Below are 17,512 nucleotides of genomic sequence, written 5' to 3'. Positions count from 1 at the left end.
CAGGGAAATACAAATCAAAACCACACTGAGATACCACCTCACGCCAGTCAGAGTGGCTGAAATGAGCAAATCAGAGAACTCTAGATGCTGGCGAGGATGTGGAGAAACGGGCATCCTCCTATAATGTTGGTGGGAATATAAACTGGTACAGCCCCTCTGGAAAACAGTGTGGAGGTTCCTCAGTAAACTAACAATAGAACTCCCCTAGGATCCAGCAATAGCGCTGCTAGGAATTTACACAAGGGATACAGAAATGCTGAGGCATAGGAGCACATGTACCCCAATGTTCATAGCAGCACTCTCCACAATAGCTAAAACATGGAAAGAGCCTAAGTGTCCATCAACAGATGAATGGATCAAGAAGATGTGGTTTATCTATACCATGGAATACTACACGGCAATGAGAAACAATGAAATCTGGCCATGTGTAGCAACATGGATGGACCTTGAGGGTGTTATGCTAAGCGAAATAAGTCAGGCAGAGAAGGACAAATATCATATGTTTGCACGTGTAGGAGGATTAGGAGGAACTTGACGGAGGAACAAGGGGGAGAAGAAAGGCAGAAATGGTGGGGGAAAAGGAGAGAGGCAAACCATGAGAGACTCTTGAATGCTGACAAAAACTGAGGACTGATGGATGTGGGGGGGAGGAGGAATGGGCATGGAGGAGGGCACTTTGGGGATGAGCACTGAGTGTTATGTGGAAACTAATTTGACAATAAACTATTTGTAAAAAAAAAAAAAAAGAAAGAAAGAAAGAAATTTAGTACAACTAAAGATGAAAGCAGAATTCTGGATACTCAATCAAGAAAAGGCTCTGGATCCACTGGGTTATACAGGGCTTATATAATTGTCCTGAAACTGTGCAGCTTATGTCCAAAATTATGCACGTTTTTGATCTCAACTTGACAAAGGCTGCTGTTGAGGGTAGGAAGAGGGAAGGGACGCAAAGAGGAGGCTCCAGAGGTGGCCGGCGCACCACCAGGAAACCCCAGTTTGCAGCCACACGTGGTTTAGGGAAACAAATGGTTCAAATGTAGGGAATTGGTGGGGGATGGGGGTTGCCGATGTTGTTTTGTTTCTGCTCAAATTCTTGTTTATACGTCCAAAGCCATATTTAAATTTCATGATGTCTAATCATTTACTTTGTAATTTGTTTCTCTCCATTTTCTTTAACTATTCAATTAATAAAAGGCCTCGTGGGATCTCAGTGACACTTTCACCTCTAAGATAAATGCTTGACTATAAACCAACAGATGAATAAAACATACTCAGCTTAATGCTATCAAGTGCTTCTTTCTGATTGAACGGAACACTGTTTCAGGTGCTGTTAAGATAAAACATGGTCACAGAGGTAATTCCTGATTCATTCCCAGGGTTTATTATGCTCGCCTTAATGGTAGAACATTTGGCCTGCTTTGGATGTGTCTATGTCCACCATTAAACCACGAGCTCTCTGCAAAGGGGAGCCTTTTCTTATATTTCTGTACCCCTAGTGGTCAGCACCATACAGAGGAGCAGAAAAGGAATGTTCAGTTAATGGATATGAACTCAGTATAGGTTTCATGCCTTGCTCACTTCTGTGTCTTCAGTATGCTGTTCAGATCTAGCACATTGCAAGTCCTCAGATATGTACTGGTTGAATGAATGAATGAATGAATGAATTAGTTAATTAAGAGATGGATACATTCAGCCATTTTCATTCCTTTGAGCTCATTGCCAATATTAAAATATCCAAATAGGAGGGTTTTTAAATTTTTTTAGTTCATTTGTTTATTTTGAGAGAGAGAGAGAAAGAGAAAGAGAGAGCATGAAGAGGGGAGGAGCAGAGAGACAGGGAGAGAAAGAATCCCAAGCAGGCTCTACACTGTCAGCACAGAGTTTTTCACAGGGCTTGAACCCACAAGATCATGATCTGAGCTTAACTGACTGAGCCACCTAGCCAGCCCCAAATGAGAGTTTTAAAAAATTAGATGGCTATCTGGATATCTGATCCACATATTGCCTAACATCTGCATGTTGGCTATATCAAGATATTTGATATTATGAATCTGAATGATTGAATGTTAGACTTCTCTAGACATTTTGCTGTAGTGAGGTACAATCATTTTCTTGGGGAGTACTGTTGGTTAACCCTCTTACATATAAAACTACATATAAAAATGGATTTCTAATCTAGTTCCTTTCTAGATAAGATTATTTTGTGCCAGGCGAATCAGCACGCTCAGTCCACATGATTTTCCTGCCTTCCTTTCTTAGCTGAAATGTCCTTCTCCCTCTGGGAAATGACCTAAAATTTCTGCTCATGATTTGCCTGTCAGAACTTTGTGTCATCATGGCTGACTGTGGCCTCCTTTCTTCCCTTTAAAGTCATTTTCTTTTGGTCAGAAACTTTCCTACCCTGTACTGTACCCCACAAGGTAATGTCCTTTCACCTTTGGGAAACAACAGCAAAAGTAAGCAGGGGTACAGTAGAGTCTTCCCCACTATTTACAACATCCTGTTGTTTATATTCACATATATTAAAAGCTTACTTATCGGATATTTTAGGAAATGTCTTTGTTAACTGGTAAGTCAATGTAAGTATAACAAAGTAATGATGCTCAAACATGTAACATTGACTAGAGACATTATGAAATTTAAGTTCCTTTAGAATCATAGAAAATGTGTTATTATAAAAATGTTTAAGTACTGGGCAATACACTATTTTAGCCAGAGTCTCAGCTCTTAAAAATACTTACATACAAACTATTGTGTGTATGTATAAATATGTACATATATAATCATAATCTCAATATTTTCAAATACATATGATATAAACCATGCCAGAGGATGTGTTTCTGAGATATTTGCTTCTATTTATAGAAATCAGTGCACATTATCATTTGTATCTTTGGAACTAAATGTTCAGTGGTTATGGTGGCAAATGTCAAACCTATGACTAAGTCACAGAGTGGGAAAAAGTAACTGAGTGTTAGATATGAGATGTATCTGTTTCTTGGCCTGCCAGAATGTTCTGATGATAAAGTAGATAATGTTAATAGATTCATATAATCAAAATACTTTTCTATCTAGGGGTGCTTGGGTGGCTCAGGTGATTAAGTGTTGGACTTAGTTTCAGCTCAGGTCATGATCTCACAGTTTCATGAGTTCAAGCCCCACATCGGGCTCTGTGCTGACAGCTCAGAGCCTGTTTGCGATTCTCTCTCTCCCTCTCTCTCTGCCCCTCCCCCACTCACCCTGTCTCTGTCTTTGTAAAAAAAAAAACAAACTTAAAAAAATTATTTTCTAGCTATAATAAATGCTAAAGTGTTAGGTTCTGGGGGGAAAAAAATCCCACATTCATCCTGCAAAGTTCTCTGACAGTCATAAATATTTCAGGAAAATCTAAATCTCTCTCTCTCTCTTTTTTCATTAGTTACTGTGTATTCTTTGATAGAAGACTTGAGATTCTCAACTTGCTTAATGGAGCCTCTCTAAAACTGTGCCTTTTTAAACAGAAAGGTTCCTTTGCCACCATTAAGCCAAATCTAGACTTTAGTTTGGTTACTATCTTTCATATTTGAACAAATCATTTAAAATTAGGGCCTGGGGTGCCTGGGTGGCTCAGTCGGTTGAGTGTCTGACTCTTGATTTTGGCTCAGGTCATGGTCTCACGGTGTGGGATTGAGTCCTGCATTGGGCACTACACACGGTGTGGGGCCTGCTAAGATTCTCTCTCCCCCCTCTGTCCCTACCCCTACTCGTGCTCTCTTTGTCGATAAAATATAATAAAATAACATAACATAAAAGAAAACAAAGTAAAATGATATAAAATAAGGGCCAAAATCAAAGATGCCTTCAGATACTGTTTCGAAATATACTGTTTCCAACATCAGTACTGTGAGCTAAAATGAGCATAAATCAGGGGTGGTTACTAGCACAGAAGAAAGATGTTGCTCTCTTATAGGACAAAGGAATTGTAACAAGTCTTGTGAGTCTGTTACTGTTATTACTGGCTTCTGTTTTTTTCCAAAGCTCTTCCCAGGAGAATTAAACTAAAAACATTTATGCCATCATGGTTGTTCGAATGTCAACAAATGTTGAATCTGTCATATCTCCACTTTTAACTTCTAATTGTTATGCACAACTCATCAAAGAAAATCAGTTACATACATGTTGTCGAGTAGCGTCCTATATATGCAACGGTGCTCAGATTAACAGGGAAAATTCTCAATAACTGTCAGAGTTGAGATTCACAACTTCCTAAAATGTTGTCAAACTGCACTGTGTTACAGTATAATTTTAAAAAATGTAAAATCATTATTCTCATGTGGATATAGAATGAACATATGTGAAACAAAATTTTTAAGTAATCACTGAAGGAGACAGTAAGATGTTAAGCCAAATCCAAAAGCACTTAAGAATTAATGTCTGCACCAGTTTGCATTCCTGCCAGCAGTGCTGGTGCAGCCACTCTGGAAAATAGTATGAGGTTTCCTCAAAAAATTAAAAATAGAACCACCCTATGGCCCAGACTACTAGGTATTTATCCAAAGGATACAAAAATGCTGATTCAAAGGGTCACATGCACTCCGTTGTTTATAGCAGCACTATCAACAATAACCAAAGTATGGAAAGTGCCTAAATGCTCATTGACTGACAAATGGATAAAGAAGACATGGTATACATATATAATGGAATGTTACTCCATGATCAAAAAGAATAAAATCTTGCCATTTGCAACAACGTGGATGAAACTAAAATGTGTTATGCCAAGCAAAATAAGGCAGGCAGAGAAAGATAAATATCATATGATTTCACTCATATATGAAATTTAAGAAACAAAACAGATGAACATAAGGAAAGCGAAGCAAAAATAAGATAAAAACAGAGGGAGGCAAACCATAAGAGACTCTTAAATACAGAGAACAAACTGAGGGTTGCTGGAGGGATGTTGGGTGGGGGGATGGGATAAATGGGTGAAGGACATTAATGAGGGCACTTGTTGGGATGAGCACTGGGTGTTGTATGTAAGTGCTGAATCACTACATTCTACTCCTGAGACCATTATTACACTACATGTTAACTAACTTGGATTTAAACATCTTATTTTTAAAAAGTAGCTTATGTCTAAAGGCTGTTTGACAAGAAAATGTTAGAATAAAATTGCTGTGTCAGATATAAAACTGGTTTATGTCCAACAGGCCATTGACCAAAATCTCTGGAGAGGCTAGTGAACTGACGAAAATTACTTGTATCTCTATGAGGCAAAAATCTACAAGTTAATCTTTGCTTGTATGGGGTAACTTGCTCAAACAAAAATCAAGCCCCACACTGCATTGAAAGAATGGCTAGTGGCTATTTGACTAATTCCAAGTTTCACATAGAAATAGTGTGTCTGGGTTTCCTCCATATTCAACTATCTTATTTTACCATGTTGCCAATTCTGTGTAACAAAGTCTGAGAAATGTCCATACAACAGCAATATCAACAATCCAAAATAGGGAAGTACTGGCTTCAGAGAGTTTAATTAAGATATATTCATTCAACAAATATTTTAATAATAATAATAATAGCTAAGACGTAACATTTATTGAGCTTTTCCTGTGTTCCAGGTACTGTGTTTACAAGATATAAGTGTTTGATATGGTAAGTACAGATAAGAGAGGACCAGGGCCTATTGTAAAGGCACTGAGCCCAATGCAGGGGGTCATGAAAAGCTTTTTAATGGAGTATCTGTAAATGCAGCATTACTTAGTTTAGTAATATGATTTAATGATATTGTTGTCTATTTTCGACATTCATTAAGCTCACCATAACTAAACACAAAATTGTAATCCACTACCAGCCTATCTTCTTCATTTATTCCTCACCTAGAAAAGAAAGTAGGAAGTGCTAATTAAGAATGTGAACAAGCTTTTGGGTCTTATAGATTACTTTTGTGATATTATATTTAAGAAATAATTTTTTTCAAATAACAACTGATCCTTGCAATACTTCGAATTTAATCCCTAACAATAGTGTTGCAAATTGATTATATATCCCATTTATATATTTATATCAACTAAAATTTTACAATATGGATGGAAATACCTTCTCTTATAAGCAGAAAATGTCAATTACATGCAGCCCAGATGTGCACCTGAGGTGAACACCCGGTGGTACCTTCTAATCTTTGTAGACCCCAGTACTTTCAATTCAGAGTTTTCCATGAGATTCTTTTAGGGGCAACTTCATAACAGGTAAGCCTACCCAACGTGGGCCTAAGTACATGATTTTTCCCTGTCTCTCTGTATCACTGGCTTCCTTGTGCCCCCTAGTGAATGTTCACAAAGTAAATGTTTACAAAGTATTAATAGAGAAAAAAATCGGTAAGCTTTTGCTGCAGACATGCAATTTAATGATATTTAAGGTATATAATCTTTTTATAAAATCCACTTATCTTTGCTATCACTGAGTAAATATTAATGCCCTTTCCATAAAATTCATAGTCTCAAAATAAAGGTTTTATGAAACCTACAGAGAAAATAAATTTTGAAGCAGCACAAAGGGCTTTGCTTTTATGAAAGAGCATTTCCATTACGTTTTACTTTGTTACTTTGAAGGGTTTCTTCAATATTCACACTCTACATTTTTGTCTCTTATGCCCTTAAATGACTAGCAGTTTCAAATAAAGCAATTTTTATTTCTTTGCTTGACTGGGGAAGAATTTTTCATTTAGATTTTCTTACTTGATTCATCTGAATTTATTTATTCTACTAGTGACATGCATACAGAAAGTATTGCCTACCCTCGTCTAAAGATTATTTGAGTTTTGATTCATGACATGAAACACAAAATCTCATTTTTTACATGTTTCTTTTCTTCACTACTCCTACTACTTCCCACAACCCAGATTTGAAAAAGCTGCTCTTGACCATAGTTTAGCTCCTTGTTACCAAGGAAAAAGACGTCTAAAAGATATAGCATAACACAGTCAACAAAGTATAAACTTCAAATAGAAAATCAAACTTCTAATACAGCTTTTGTAATTTTCTTTACACCTGCCTAGATCATCATTTCCATGACACCAGGGGTGAGAATGCTTGTTTAAAAAATATTCATCTCAGCAAACAAGGAATAGAGGGGATCTTCCTCAACTTGATAAAGAATACCTACAGAAAACCTGTACTACCATACTTAATGGTGAGACACTAAAATGAGGAACAAAGTAAAGACATCCCTCTCACTAGTCCTTTTCAACATCTTATGGGAAGTCCTAGCTAATGCAATGAGACACGAAAAGGAACTAAAAGGCATAGGAAGGAAGGAAGGAAGGAAGGAAGGAAGGAAGGAAGGAAGGAAGGAAGGAAGGAAGAAAAGGAGGGAGGGAGGACAGAAAAGGAAGGAAACAGTCTTTCTTTGCAGATGACATGACTATTTATGTAGAAATAGAAGTCGAATGTGGTTACCAAGGACTGGGAAGTGACAGGGAATTGGAGAGATGTTGTTTGAAAGTATAAACTTGTAACTAGTAGATAAATAAGTCCTAAAGATCTAATGCACAGCATAGTGATTATAGTCAACAATACTATTTTGTAAACGTCATATTAAGAGTCCACATCTCATTTGTTCCCACAAGAAAGAAATGATAATTATGTGACACGATAGAGGTGTTAGCTATGATGGTAATGATATTACAATACATAAGTGTATCAAATAAACATGTTGTGCACCTTAAAGTTCACAAGTTATATGTCAATTATATCCTTAAAGTTCACAAGATATATGTCAATTATATCCTAATTAGAAAATTGACTTAAAAATGGATCACAGACCTAAATGTAAAATGTAAACTTATAAAACTCATAGAAAACAGAAAAAATCTATATGATATTGGGTTTGATGATGACTTTTTAAATACAATACCAAACGCACGATCCATTAAAGAAATAACTGATGCTTCATTTCATTAAAATTAAAATGTTCTTTCTGCTAAACACACTGCCAAGAGAAGATAATCCATAGACTGGGAGAATATATTTGCAAGAGACATACTCAGTAAAGAACTCTTATTCAAAATGTATGAGTACCTCAATCTCAGGGGGACATCTGGCTGACTCAGTAGGTAGAGATGTGACTCTTGATCTCAGGATCATGAGTTCAAGACCCACATTGGGTGTAAAGATTATTTACAAATAACTCTAAAATTTCAATAGAAAAATGAACAAGTCAATTTAAAAACTGAACAAAAGACATCTTTCCAAGGATGATATACAAATGCCAAATAAACATATAAGGAATTCCAAATTAAAACAACAGATACCTTTATGCACCTATTTAAATGTCTAAAATCCAAAACACTAATAACACCAAATGCTGGAAAAGATGAAGGAAGAACACAACTGAAATTTTAACAAACTCTTCATTACTGAGTGTGGGATAATCTGATAGCCTTAAATCCTCTAGAGCTGGGGCACAAAAGGAGTATTTACTCCATAGTGGAAGTACCTGATATGAAGCTTTTTTTTTTTTTTTTTTTTAACTGTAGTCTAAGTGCCTGACAGCAAGCTTGTGATTGCTGGGGCATCCATTTCAAAGACCTCCATCTCGAATAAACATATCGCTCCGCTGTGTGACACAGCTACTCCTTAAACACCTAGGTAAGAAACCAGGCTGTCCCATCTGTGAAGTTCTGCTCTTAGAAAGCCACCCATAAAACTGAGTGCCATCTGACTTTTCCCTTCCTGTGCCCTAATTCCCATTCTTATGCTCTCGGCACCCCACACTTGACTCGATAAGGACAGAGCCCCAGAGCTGTGTCCCTCGCTCTGTTTACCTATGATCTCATCACATGGTCCTGAGGCTTGCTACGTATCCTTAGGACTTGTTAATAATAGATCCTTTTTCTTCAAAGTCTCCTTATGGTCGTTGCAGAGGCACATCCTGCCATCATAGTAAGACTGCAAGGGACAGTCCAGTTGCAACGTGTCAGGGAGATGCCTGTGGGGGTTTGCCACAGCAGTGTGGACCCAGGAGAGTGCTTCCACCATTTCTTGCCAATGCATCACTCTCAATAGGCTGATGCCAACACTACACACTCACCTTTCCCTTTTTCGCCAGCATCCATGGCGGGCCGGGGGGGGTGGGGGGGCGGAGGGTAGGATCCACAAGAGAATGTGGGAGTCAGGCAGACCCGAGAGAGCCACCTTGTTGGAGCACAGGTGTGATACTACTCCTTCACAGACCAGTTTTTAAAGGAAAGAAAGCTGTCTTCCAGGAAGACGCCCCATCCAACTTACAGGTTTAGGAACATGGCCTCTGGGGGAAGAGTGGAAGGAAATGCCAAATACTGCTGCTGACGGGCAAGAAACACTCCCAATGCCTGTACCCAAGTGAAGGCCCAGTCACCTGGGTGCTATGGAATAAATCCCCATCTATGGCTGTGGGAGGGCCCATAGTCCCCGTACTGCCACAAAGCAGAAGTGTGTTGTTGGGGAAGAGAGGAACAGATAACTGGCCCCAGATCCAGACGCTCCTCCAATACAAGGCAGAGGGTGGCTGCCACAGGAGGAAAGCCAGAAGGCTGAGAAAGAGCCACCCCTGAGGCCCAGCTGCACAGGCCTGCCTAAAACTGAGGTGGAAGAAGAGACCCAAGAAAAGCCCGCCACTACTCTCAGCACTGTGCCCAGCACCCGACTTGGTAGTCTACCCCTTGGGGGGACACAAGGGTGCAGTTCAGGGGCGCTGGCCTGGGTAATGCTGAGACTCTGCAGGAGCTGAGAACAAGCCTCCAGCCCTCAGGCTCCACGCTTAGCAGCCACGAGCAGCAGCCAGAGGCTGGAGAAATTGGGAATCCGTGGCACACTGAAGGTGACAAACACCAACAAATCCCAAACCCAGCCCAGTTACAGACCACATTGACTCCCACCCTCACGGGGGCTGACAGAGAAGAGACATGCCTATTTCCAAGTGCAAATTGTACCCTTTAAAAAAAAAAAAACAACCACAATACCTGATATTCCTTTAAAAATTACAAAGCACACCAAAAAAAAAAAAAAAAAAGCGAGGAAAAAAAAGACTCATTGACAAGAAATAAAGCAATTGATGGATCAGAAACCACAGAACTCAGCCCACATGTTGAAACTATCAGATAGGAACTTTAAAATAGTTCTTATTAATAAATTAAAAGGCCTAGAGGGGAGATAGAGGATGTGCATGAAGATGTGGGGAATTGCAGCAAAATATGGAAATTAGGTGCCTTCCAGCCAGAAGGGACAGTCTTATCAAGATGGTTTGGGGTCCTAGAAGACATCCCCAACCCTGACAGAAGATGACATCTGTCAAGAACAGGTGAAAGCATTGGTTTCACCACAACTTCCCACAGCAGTCTCTGGCCAGCAGCCCTTTCCTGGCTTGCCCATGGCATGTGCAGTGGAACGGGAAAAGCTATCTCCTCAAAATGCCCCCAGGAATAAAAGCAGGACTTGACAGGGTCCTAATTCTGCCACCTTTATTGGCTAAAAAAAAATCAGACAGTCCAAGAATTACACAGGGGTCACCAAGAGGATGAAAAGTTTCCTTTTTCCCTTCAGTAAAACTCCAGAGAGACTGAAAGTCCCCATAAAAAGAAGCTGCAGGTATTTGGACAGGAACAGGAGCCTTAACTCACAAGGAAAAGGAGGACATGATTAACAAAGAGAGATAAGATAGATGACAAATGGCAAAGATACACAGCTCAACAGGGACCTACATGGAGAAGACTTGATTATGTGCAGTGACAATTTATAGATTCAGAATCCGACAGGGTGAACGCTGAAGACACAGACTAATCTCACCCAGCATTTGCTAGGGCGGAAACGTAGGGTGAGGAACAGTGGCCACCCCTCTTCTGCTGCTGGCCACCTCCAGGTCCAGTTGACTCTCTTTATCTATCTATCTATCTATCTATCTATCTATCTATCTATCTATCTATCTATCATCTATCTATCATCTATCTATCTATTTATAGAGACAGTGCAAGTGTGGGAGGGGCAGAGAGAGAAAGAGAGAGGGGAAAACCCCAAGCAGGATCCACACTGTCAGTGCAGAGCCTGATGTGGGGTTTGAACCCACAAATCGTGAGATCATGACCTGAGCCAAAACCAAGAGTCAGACACCTAACCAACTGAGCCACCCAGGCACCTACCAATTGACTCTCTTTTTGACCAAACAGAATCTATGGCTTGATCTGCATCAAGAAAGACAGAGGAGGGAAACAAACCAGGAATCTACCAGGAATCACATAAGGTAACCTGCCATTGGTGGGGGCATTTCTGATGGAGCAGAGTGCCTCTCTCACTTGTCAGAGACCCAGGTCCTTCTCTGCCCCGGACAGATAAGCCCACTGCATGACTTTCAGATTCCCTCGCTTCCCTGTTACAGAATGTGTCCAGGGCACTCAGCCCTCATGAGGAAAATGTAGTTGGATGTCTAATTGGATGCAAAAATCAAACAAATGAAAAACTCATACACTATCAGGTCCAAAGTAAAAGTGCAAGATACATACACACACCTACTTGTATACTCAGACACACACCAACCAACCTACATACTGTCAGTACAAAAATCGCATCATCTGGTGATGCTTTCCTTCTAATATTCACCAAAAGTTGTCTTGTTATTGATTTCTTCTTTGCTTGTCTTCTGTATATCTCTCTCATCTAAAATGTAAGTTCCATGTGCATTGAGTCCATATTTGTTTGGTCCATGAGTAGATTCCCAGAACCCAGAATAGAACCTGCAGCACAGAGCATATATTCCATGTTTGTTGACTGAATCATTGAGTCCTCACCCACATTTGTATCCCACTATGGTCCAGGTCGAAATGAGTGAAAACTTGAGTGCGCCTGGAACGTGAAGGGGGAGAACTAGCAGAAGAGAGAGGAGAGGCAGGAGCAAGAATAATGGACAAGAGTGTTTCATGAGGGAAATGAGCCCACAAACACTGGTGCCAATTTCAGCTTCAGGAAAAGGAAATGGCATCCACAATGGCACCAAAGCTGGATGGCAAGGGCTCTGTGGAAGAGTAAGACATTGAAAGAATTCCCACTTAACCGCCATCATTTAATGAAAATTAGAGGAAGGACCATCAGTTGCAAGTAGAAACGGGTGAGCAGTTGGACCTGGATCTGTTTGTTTGCTGGGAATAAAGCTAGCCTCCTTTTGTGATTGTGATTGTGATTATCAATTTTAAAATGTAAGTATCTGCTGAACTCTGAATGTGACCCCAGATAGCAGGAATGACGCCAGCTGGAACTGCTCTATCCAAGCACACAGCGCCAGCACAGAGTAAGGGTCTAATGGATGCTGTTGACTAAGAGAATAGAAAAAGTGTGGAAAATCCCAAGGCCAACTGAAGAGGGTTGACTGTGATCACACAAACGGATTTCCAGGTGGGGCTGAGGGCTCGCTTGGGGCAGTCCCTGAATATCGGTTGTGCCGATCTAAAGGCAAATGGTCCTAGGATCTTACCATCTATGTAACCCTGGCCAAAGTATTCTAACTTTTTAAGCCTCAGTTTTATCCTTTCTAAAACTATCTGCATAGGGATGTCATACAGAAACAAAGAAGGATGCTTGTAAAACTCTTAGGAAGGGACAATATACACATGAATTACTGGTTGCATGATGCAGTTTACTGTGTCTTTATTATTTCGTGTATTCTGCGAGAGCACACTAGAAGCAAAGAACCAGGCTTCACCATCTCTGTGTCCCTAATGTCCAGTATGATGCTCCGTCACATAAGAACAAGCCAGAGGCTTATAGCTGCCCCCACATATCAACTCCCTCTTTCTTTCTCACAGCACTGATTGTGTTCCAGGTAATGATGTGCACAGCTAAAGTCTGCACTTTGCCAGGCTCCCTTGCGGCAAAGGGTACCATGGGAAATGGTCCCCGGATGTATGTGCAAATCCATTGGAGATCTCCAGGAACATTGTGGCTTTTTCTCTAAGAGTCTGACCTCATCCTTTATTTATGGTCTTCTCCTAGAGTTGGGACAGCCATCTTGAGAGAAGAAGTGGTGAGACAATGTGTGATATAGATGGTAGAAGGAAGAGTTTAAAGGATCTGGAACATTCATGACATCACAGAGGAATCGCACCAACTCTGAACTGCCGGCCTCCAGACTTCTAAGGAAAAATTCCCATCCAAAAAAGGAGTCGTGTGGAAAATAATGTTACTCACTTGGTTATCATCTATCAGTTACTAAAAGGCTAATTTGTCTGTAGTTAATCGCCCAGGTCTATCAACAGTCACATAACAGAATTAAAAGGAGGTTGTGTTTAAATTTATTGTATTTGGAGAAATCCAGATGTTTGAGATTATATAGAAATAACATCCAACTAAGGCTACTGATAAATTAAAATCCTTATGTTTTAATCACTTAGATGTAAGTGTGAATTAACATTTAAGTTTTCTCACAATATATTTCCAAACATATATCAAATCTGAACTAATACAGAAGGTTAACATAATTATTGGATTTGTTACAGGCCAGAATAATTTTAGGATTATATCAATGTTTTAAACTTGGTGGGTTTAATTTAACTTTGTAATTATTGCTTTAATAAACCAGACACAGTTACAAAATCATGAGAAAATTGCTCTGAAGGAAACCTGGCGTATTTACAGAAAAGATCCAACAGTCTTGAAAAATAATTCTATTTTTTTTCTAACAAAAATTGTCTCAGTGCTCCATCTGGTGGCTGCTGTCAAAAGCAGACTTTTATCAGCTGCCTGGATTTTAAATCATTTTCAGGATTTTTTAAAAATTTCAAATAAAATTTACCCAAACTTTAAACTCTTAGTATGAAGGACAAAACATGCAGCTAACCTGCCTTACACCTCAGTGTCTGGGTTTAAAGATAGTCCGTCATTTATCCTTCTATTCAAAAGCATTCACTGAGTACCTATTGTTGAAGGTAAACTGGGGCACATTGAAAAGTTTCAGAGTTTATTTGGGAAACAAATCTTAAATCCAGCAGCACCAACCTGGAAATGGTCAGGAACCCTCCATCAAGAGGAGGCAGAGGAAAAACTTTCATGGTGAGGAGGTGAAAGCAAAGAAAGGAAATCTTTTGGGCACAACGTAAGCAATTGCTGTATTTGGGAAAGGCTGTTTGGCTGTTGGTGATTGTTTTGACTTCTCAACTATGAGGCATTCACATGCTTAATTTTTGGTTTGCTCACATAGACCAGTAAGGCGTTAGAACCATTGCACTCTAATGGCCTCTTTGTTTAATTAAACAGCACTACGCATCAGACTGTTTTAGACGTCAGGATTCGGTACTCCAGGAAGCCTGCTCCAGTGCTCAGGGGGCTCACATTCCAGTGGGAACGACAGACAAATGTTGAGTAAATGAGGAAACAAAACATCTAGAAATTTTAATGGAAACAAACAAGGAGTCAAAATAGAGGACAGCAGCAAGTAGTGTGGCGGGACCTTCTAAGGAGATAAAATTTAAGTTGATGTCAAGGATGAGAAAAAAATTGGCCAAACCCAAAAAGTCAGAACGGTCATGGGCCCCAATCTCACAGTCTGTATTTGTACTGAAAATCAAGATCAAGCAAGCTTTGCCCTCCTGCTCTTTGGAAGGTTTCTGTCCTCCCCCAGGAGAGTTGAGGAAGCATCCCGGGGAAAGCAGAGAGCAGGTGCGGGGGTCGGGGCTGGGCACAGTCATGGTGCAGGCAGTGTGGCGACTGATGTAGAAAAATGGCCACGTCATGAAATAGCGTGGAATCATGCAATTCTTTCTAGAACACAGTAAGGAATTTGGATTTCACACAAACTATGATGTAAGAGACATATCCAGGGCCATGATGGAAACAATTTATATTGGAACAGGATCTCTTTGGCTGTTATCTGGTGAGTGGGTGTGAGGGAAGGAAGAATGGAAGTCTGAGTATCAGTTATAAGATTGTCTCAATAGTGTGGCAGGGACTGGCTTAGGTTGTACTAGGGTGACGGGGGAGAGAGAGGGACAGTATCAAGGGCAGAGAAAAGACTGTTGTGCACTCATTCAAGGTCTAGCTTAAAGATATAGTCAAAATCCCTGTTGATAAACTGATTATAGGGGCAGAAAAAAGGCAAGAAATTGAAAACAAATCTCCAGACGAAGCTACGTATGGATTCGGGAAGACTGAGAGCACGCAGGTTTAGGGTGCGGTTGGACTGGGAACAAATGTTCTGTTGAGGGGGCTTGTTGCCCAGAAGATTGTTTTTGAGACATCTGAGTAAGAGGTTAGGTGGAAGTTAGACCTACAGCTTTGATCTAAAGATCAGAGGAAGCAATCGCTTGACAGGAAACCTGAGCATGATCAGTGACCCAAAGGTATTTGACAGATTTGTTCAGATCATTGGTGGAGGGTGTAGAAAGAGACAGAAGCTGGAACAGAAGGACGCCAATGCTCTGATGTCAAAAAACATAGAAGGACCCAGTAATCCACACTGAAAGGAAGAGTGAGTAAGCTAGGAGGACACTGTTACCCTCAAGGATACTGTCTCAAGCCTCAAAAGGGACAGCTTTCACCCAGGTGGTCACAAGGAGCTCCTTTGAGTGGCTTGGCAGAAAAGGGAGATAAGCTTAGAAGGGTGTGCAGAGCAGGTAAGGGGGAAGAAGTGTAGACAAAATGGGATACAACTCTCTCAAGACTGGATGTAGAGGGAAGCACAGAAAGGATCAACAGATTTAGACGAAACACGGTCAGAGACTATTTCTTCTTGGAAAGGTACTCTCTTTTCAAAAAATAAAAGTGTTTAAACATGCCGAGTATGAAAAGTGGACAGAAAGGTTCATGAAAGTGTTTAAATTTACAGAAAACCTGAAAGAAAAGTAAAAGTACAGTAGAACCTTGGTTGGCGAGCATAATTCACTCCGGAAACATACTTGTAATCCCAAGCACTCGTCTATCAAAGTGAATTTCAAGAGCCATTGGCTCAGTTGTGATCATGTGACATTCGGCATCACATGCTACTCGTATTGCAAGACCTTACTCATTTATCAAGTTAAAATTTATTAGAAATGTTTGCTCCTCTTGCGGGTCACCCGCAGAGCAAGTTACTCAGAATCCAAGGTTTTACTGAACCTGTTTTCCCTCTCACGGGAAATAAATATTTTGATGTGTTTGCTTTGTTTTTACAGATACAGGTAAACACATAGATATTATGCCAAGTAATTTGAAACTAAATGACAGGTATCATGACACTTCACCCTGAAATGTTTACGTCTTCATTGAATAGACAAATTCTCGACAATCATAATATAACCACAACAATGAAATTGCAAAAAAAGAAAAACCTGATAAATTCTAAAATGTAATCCATATTCAAATTTCTCTAATTGTTTCTGAATGCTCTTTTAGAGATGATACTCCAAATCAGGATCTGGTCAAGGTACATGCATTGCTTTTAATTATTATTTTTCTTCAGTCTCTTTTAATATAGAACATTCCCCCCATCTCTTTGGGGTGTGTGTCACACTGACATTTTTTAGAGAATTCAGCAAGACTTATGGAATTGTTCTGCATTCTAGATTTGTATGATTATTTCCTCACGGTGTTCTTTTTCCTATTTCCCTATCCCTAGTTTTTCTCTGTTAACCAGGAGTTGGTCAAATGCTTAAGTTATGCTGTATGCATTACAGTGCCTGAAATATGTATGAATATGTATATTACAGTCCATGGTGACGGACAACACTTACCGTCAAGTTGTCCTGTCATTAATTGTGCTAAGTTGGCTACTTGAATATCCAATGAGATTTCTTCTTTAGAAAGGCACACCTTTTACCCTGACAGTTAGCCAAGTACTCTCTGGAGTGCTACTTTGGCAGTACGCAAATATTCTTGTTCTCAATAAATCTTTCACCCAATGGTTCTGGCATTCATTGATAGGCCTTCCCTGAATATTATTACAAAGTGGTTGATAGGTTAACTGCAAAATGGTGATTTTTCTAATTCTGTCATTCCTTCTACATCTATGAGCTGGCATTCACCCACAAAGAAAATCTGAAGGAAAAAAAATGTCTTAAGATGTTGCAGATACTAGAACTTTTGAATGCCAATAAGCATTATGTAGCAGACAGGGCATGTAGGTAATTTAGAAGAGACTGGAGATAGCTAAAAGGAGCAAGCAGAGAATGTGAGAAAGAAAAGACTCAGGAGTAGAGGTGACACAGGTGGTGTTTGACAGGGGAGACTCCCCCTTCATGTGGCAGGAGGGAGATGGGAGGGGAGAGGGCTGTAGAGCTTAGATGTGGAAAAGTAAGCAAGTAATTCTACTTCTAGTGATACTGTAAGAATGTAAATGATTTTTTAAAATATAAGACATGCATGAAGGTGATGCCCATGGCAATAATTAGGAAAAAAAATATTTAAAATAAGAATAGTAGTGGCACCTGGATGGCTCAGTAGGTTAAGCATCCGATTTCAGCTCAGGTCATGATCTCATGGTTCATGAGTTTGAGCCCCGTGTTGGGCTCTGTGCTGACAGCTCAGAGCCTGGAGCCTGCTTT

General features: G+C 39.9%; 1 pseudogene; it reads right to left on the bottom strand.

The window, feature by feature from the left end:
* Nucleotides 1–9,091, bottom strand: part of LOC120246636 — a 187,398-nt pseudogene extending 178,307 nt beyond the window's left edge.
* Nucleotides 9,092–17,512: the final 8,421 nt, after the last annotated feature.

This window comes from Hyaena hyaena, unplaced genomic scaffold, assembly GCF_003009895.1.
Source record: "Hyaena hyaena isolate Hyena2069 unplaced genomic scaffold, ASM300989v1 scaffold_475, whole genome shotgun sequence".
Lineage (NCBI taxonomy): Eukaryota > Metazoa > Chordata > Mammalia > Carnivora > Hyaenidae > Hyaena > Hyaena hyaena.
Note: the sequence above shows the minus strand (reverse complement) of the source record. Positions and strands in the feature narration are given on the sequence as shown.